This window comes from Mastomys coucha, unplaced genomic scaffold (genome assembly GCF_008632895.1).
Source record: "Mastomys coucha isolate ucsf_1 unplaced genomic scaffold, UCSF_Mcou_1 pScaffold21, whole genome shotgun sequence".
Classification (NCBI taxonomy): Eukaryota; Metazoa; Chordata; class Mammalia; order Rodentia; family Muridae; genus Mastomys; species Mastomys coucha.
In genome coordinates this window covers 148,114,309-148,120,116 of record NW_022196904.1, presented here as the reverse complement: position 1 = coordinate 148,120,116, position 5,808 = coordinate 148,114,309, and the positions used below count along the sequence as shown (strand labels likewise).

Below are 5,808 nucleotides of genomic sequence, written 5' to 3'. Positions count from 1 at the left end.
TTATTGTTATAATATTTTATAAATTTTAAGGAATACAACAAAAAAGGTATTGTAGGTATTGAAGGGGGTCTATGGGCGGAGCAGTGGTACAAAAGGGGAGCAAGAATGTGATTCAATTTTATTTAATTAAAACATGCTTTTAAAATGTTAACTAATTCAGATAAATTGAAATCATGTAACTTTTCTCATCATAATGCAATAAAAGTTTTAAAAAAAGTGAGAAGGGAGAAGGGAAAAATGAAAGGTGGGTTAATATCAATAAAGATGTTTTAAAAGCCAAAAAAGAAAAAAAAATATCAGGTCTGTCCTCTCATGATACTAGGGTGGAGTATCTTTAATATGAGTTCTTCTTAGTTTGCTGGGTGAATTAATCCAATACAGAATATGAAAGAAGAATTTAATAAATAGAAACACTGAAGAAAAAATAAAACTGAGATACTGGAAATGGAAACCACAATGAATCAAATAACAAAAAAGGAAACTCCATAGAAAAACTCAGCAAAAGAATGGAACAAGGAGAAGACAGAATGTTAGAGTTTAAAAACAAGGTAGAAGAATTGGGACACTCAGAAAAGGACAAAGATAAATTAATAAGGAAGTATAAATGTTATTTTCAAGATGTAAGTGACACTATGGAAAGACCAAATTTAAGAACCGTGGCCATGGAAGAATTTAATTTGAAATGCATTTTCAATAAAATCATAGCAGAAATAATAATTCTCAAAAGTAGGGACACAGATACCAATCTAGATACAGGAGGCATTTGGGACCAAAGTAGACTTGAAAATAATCTCTCTACACTATAACATAATCAAACTGCCTAGTATACACAATAAAGAAAGCCCATTAGAAGCACTAAGAGGGAGACATCAAATCTCATATGAAGACAATTCCAGCAGTCAACTCAAGTGCCAAGAGAGCTTGAAATGGCATATTGAAGTTCTGAAAGACAACTGCTAGCAAAGATACCCAGAGAAACTATCAGTCATGGCTTTAAGATGAAAGAAAATTTCCCAGAGCACAACCCAACCAAAGGAATCCATGACCGCAAGGGCAGATCTACAGAAGATACTTGAAGTGTCCTTTTGAAGTGATGAGGAAGATAAAGACACCCATGATGCTGTGGGAAAGAAGTGGCTGTGCTAGGATAACAGCTAAGCCAGAGAGGACCAGGGAAATACCAAGCATACAAAACCAACAGAATGGCAAGAATGAGCATACAACTTTCAATAATAAATCCAAAGTCTCTAATCAAGACTAGCAGGCTGCATTGCAAAAGGGCACTTACTAGTTGTCTCCAAGAACTATACCTCACCAACAAGGGCAGAGAAAATCTTATGGTGAGACAATGGAAAGGGGTATATTAAACACATTTTTAGGCACTGTCTGAATATACTTTTAAAGTGTAAGTGGATTCATAGCCAGAATTATTAAATAATAGAATCTAACCTAGTTCTCTTTTTCCTACTTTTGTGATTAAAACTGACCAAAACCAACTTGGGGAAGGAAAGGGTTTACTACACCTTACAGTTTTCTGTTCAGAATTCATCACTGGAGGAAGACAAGGCAGGCACACAAGCAGGACAGGAACCTGGAGGCAGGAACTGAAGCAGAGACTATGGAGGAGTGATGCTCACTGTTGGAGGAATGCTGCTTACTGGATTGCTTTTTAGTACAACCCAAGGACCCCTGCCCAAGGGTGCCACCACAAACAGTTGCTGGACTCTTGATCATCAGTCACTAATCAAAACTGCTCTACAGACTTGCCAATTAGGTAGGCCAATCTGATGGAAGCTTTTTTTTTTTTTCAGTTGAAGTCTCTCTTTCCAGATGAGTCTCAAGCTTCTGTCAAATTGACAAAAAAAAAAAAAAAAAAATCTAATGTATACAGGCCTTTTCCTTGGGGTAGAGGAGTTTCCATCAGACAAAAGCAAGTTGTATTTAGTGTGACATAAATAAAAGTGGTGGGATTTTTTTTTTAAATTTGATGTTGAGACAGGGTCTTAAGTATCTATCCCAGGTTGACTTAGAATTTACTGTGTAGCCAGTGATGGCCTTTAAGTTATGACCCTCCTGCTTCTGCCTTCTAAGTGCTGGGGTTACAGGCTTAACCCATCATGCCCCATATAGGGAGTACTGTATATCAAGTTCAGGACTTCATGCATGCTACATAAGCATTCTCAACTAGGTTACATCCCTAGGTAGGAAGTCTTTCTATGTCCTGCTGTCTTCATCAATTTTTTTCTTCAGCATTTCAAATTTTCATTGTACAAATCTTTCACTTCCTTGGCTAGGCTTACTCTAAGTTATTCATTTTTTGTGGGAAAAAGTCAGGGCCATCACATGTTTTTAAAACAAAATCCTAAATGCTTGATTTACCAAATGAAGACTCAGGAACCAGACAGTGTAGAGAAAGCCTGCTAGCTCAGAGAGGCAGGGAAAGCACCTAGCTGACCTTCCTACTCCACCTGTGTCCCAGAAGAAAAATGCCGGCTCAGCCTAGCAGTCGTGGCACTCGCCTTTAATCCCAGCACTTGGGAGGCAGAAGCAGGCAGATTTCTGAGTTCAAAGCCAGCCTGGTCTACAGAGTGAGTTCCAGGACAGCCAGGGCTATACAGAGAAACCCTGTCTCAAAAAAACAAAACAAAACAAAACCCAAAACAAACAAACAAACAAAAAATGCTGGCTCCTTCTCCATGTGCTCTTAAATGCCCTTCAACTCAAAGTCCCTCCTTTCTCTTTCCCGGGCTTTCTTACATTTCTTACATTTTCTTACATTTTCTGTCAATTAGTTGCTTGTTCTGCCTCTTGACTTATTACTGATTTTAACTCTTGTTTACAGAAATCTCTTGGGTTAAGTTGTGTGCTAGGGTTGAGCCACACCAAACGAGAAGCAGGTTTTCCCAGTTCACACTCTCAGGGCTCACAATGTGATCAAATATTCTGCAATAATCACACTTAGGAAGTCTCAGTGGCTGTGGTTGTCTGCACAAGACTTACATAAGGTCAAGCCTATGGGGGAGCCGCAGCTGCCACCATATATATATATATATATTGAACACCTGGCCTCTGGCCAGAGTAGAAAGCATTGATAAACAAGCCCTTAGTTGGAAAAGCTGAGTGCCTCTAGTTTGTGATGCAAGTTGGCATGATTTCTCGTAGCCTATTATGTTTTGCCATGTAGCCGATGCTGATTGGGATCAGGGAAAGTATTTAATCCACAAGGGCTGGGGGCTGGAGAGAGATATAGAAGTAAGATGTACGTAAGAATAAGAATAGAAGTAAGATGTAGGGATAGAAGTAAGATGTATGTAAGAATAGGAGTAAGTAAGATGTAGGGGATAGGAGTAAGTAGGAAATAGGAGTAAGTAAGAAGAAAGAGGTAAGATGTAAATAGTAAGATGTAAGTAGTAAGATATAAGAAGTAAGATAGAAATAAGTAAGATATAAGAAGTAAGATGTAACTAGTAAGATGTAAGAAGATATAGAAGAATATAAGAGAAGCTAACTAGAGAAGAAGTAAAAATGAAGGTTCCTGAATAAACTGCTTGGAGAAGAGCTTGTTGTTGCCTCCTTATTTCCGCTGGATAGAAAGGCGGCCGACACAAGCCAATCAGAATTCCTCATAGATGGGAGAGGGGCTCTTAGAGTCTTACCCCAGGTTGAAGAGGTTTGTAGTTGAAAGCCACTGGGGTAGTGTCAGCTTTCTTCAAGAAAGAGGCATATGGTAGGATTCCAAGCTTCAGTGGGTGATCCTACCCCATCTACATCAGCACAGCACTGACTGGACTAGATTGTCTGTGAAAAGTAGACAAGAAGTTAGGCAGGGTATAGTAAAGGGGGTCTGGAGGAGTTAGAAAAGAGAATTGGGGGAATGATATGATCAAAATACATTGTATACATGTATGAAATTGTCAAGTAATGATTTAAAAAGATATATCAACTATTGAAGTTCAAGTGGCATGTTTAAGTGTTTGTGTCATAATCAAAAAATAAAGCTATTTACTACCAGAAAACATCAAAGTATTTGAGATAAGCTCTCTATCAAGAAATTTAAAATTATGGAAGACTTTTTTTCTCTTAACCAATTAACTAGCAATGATTTTTTTTTTATCTTGGTACCTTCCAGGGGAAAGAGACCAAAATAATTCCCACTGGAAGAGGCAAGGGACTTGCAGATGCCATGCTAAGCAGAACACCATCGTTCCATACCCTAGGGATCTGGGTCTTAGTTTTATTCAGCACTGTGACTCCAGAGCACCCCCAGGATGCTGAAGAAGAACAGGTGGTCCAGTGTTGGAAGAATTTCTAAGAAGTTCATGGAAATAGTCTTGATTAAAGTTTCTGCCTGGCCCAATTGACTTCCTAGCTATTGATTCTCTGAAGAGCCCCATGTATGTTCACTTATCCCTAAGTGAGTAAGAATTATTATAATGATATAGTTTGGGATTTATTTTGAACGGAAAATGCCAATGATGTTGTGAGCATTACTTAGCACTCTGTTCTCAAACTCCCCTAAGGTAGATCCTATCCTTATCTACACTTTCAGGTTTCCATTCCCACAGTGACTGAGCAGAAGCACCTCTTGTTAAACCCAAGGTGTCTAACCACAGGGATTTTCTCCTTAACTTTGATTTCATACAACCATCCCAATCAGTCACTGGAAAAGTATTAATCATCCTCAAACAAACACACCAGAGCCCCTCTCGTCACTGCCAGCAAAGCAACCATAGCATCTTCTACAAGAGCTTCTGAGTTTTATAAAATGCCTCATTCTTTCCCCGGGCGTAAACATTAGGAGGGGGTTCGTTAAGAAAGAAGCAGACCTTTTCTCCACTGCGGAGCTGATTAATTTACAATTAGCAAAGGCAAAAAGGTCTCTTTCTGAAACTTACGCTTGGGGCCAAACACTGAAAATTTAGTCAAATTCTGTCTTTGGAAGGGAAAGATGATCCATCACTAGACAAGGCCAGCTTTCTAGAGCTCAAACCCTCTCTCCATAGCCCAACAGAGATATTCTCTGATATGGAATTTCAGTGTGAATCCTCTGAGCCGTCTTACCTATGAAAAGAATCAAGCATACTGAGAAATGAGTATTGAAAGAATAGTACAGTAAGCAGCTGTAGTCTTTCCAACCAGACTCAAGATCCATGTACACAGTACCCAGATATTAGCATAGTTTTCCATATATGGTTCTATCTACTTACCTACTGTGACTTCATGATCCTCCATTCTTAAATCATAGTATAGGCTCCCACGAAGATGAACATTCCTTTAGCAGAGTACAGAAGTGTGCATTTTTAACTCAAATACTCAGAAAGCCAAAGCAGGATGATCCCAAGTTCAAAGCTAGCCTGTAATTCATAGAAAGACCCTGTTACATAAAAAATGAGGGCTGGAGAGATGGCTCGGTGGTTAAGAGCACTGACTGCCCTTCCAAAGGTCCTGAGTTCAAATCCCAGCAACCACATGGTGGTTCACAACCATCTGTAATGAGATCTAATGCTCTCTTCTGGAGTGTCTGAAGATATCTACAGTGTACTTACTTATAATAAACAAATAAATCTTTAAAAAAAAAAAAGCCAGGCAGTGGTGGCGCACCCCTTTAATCCCAGCACTTGGGAGGCAGAGGCAGGTAGATTTCTGAGTTTGAGGCCAGCCTGGTCTACAGAGTGAGTTCCAGGACAGCCAAGGCTACACAGAGAAACCGTGTCTTGAAAAAAACAAAACAAAAAAAAAAAGAAAAGAAAAGAAAAAGAAAAAGAAAACAAAAGAAAAAGACAGCCAAGTCCCTTTATATAATCAAAT

General features: G+C 38.9%; 1 long non-coding RNA gene across 1 annotated transcript in view; it reads right to left on the bottom strand.

The window, feature by feature from the left end:
- The window catches only part of LOC116101108, a 16,790-nt gene extending 11,614 nt beyond the window's left edge, over window positions 1-5,176 (bottom strand). The window contains exons 1-2 of the long non-coding RNA XR_004122776.1: window positions 5,062-5,176; window positions 3,657-3,798 (exon numbers count right to left, since the gene is read on the bottom strand). This is a non-coding gene — a long non-coding RNA (uncharacterized LOC116101108). The remainder of the gene's footprint in view (window positions 1-3,656; window positions 3,799-5,061) is intronic.
- Window positions 5,177-5,808: the final 632 nt, after the last annotated feature.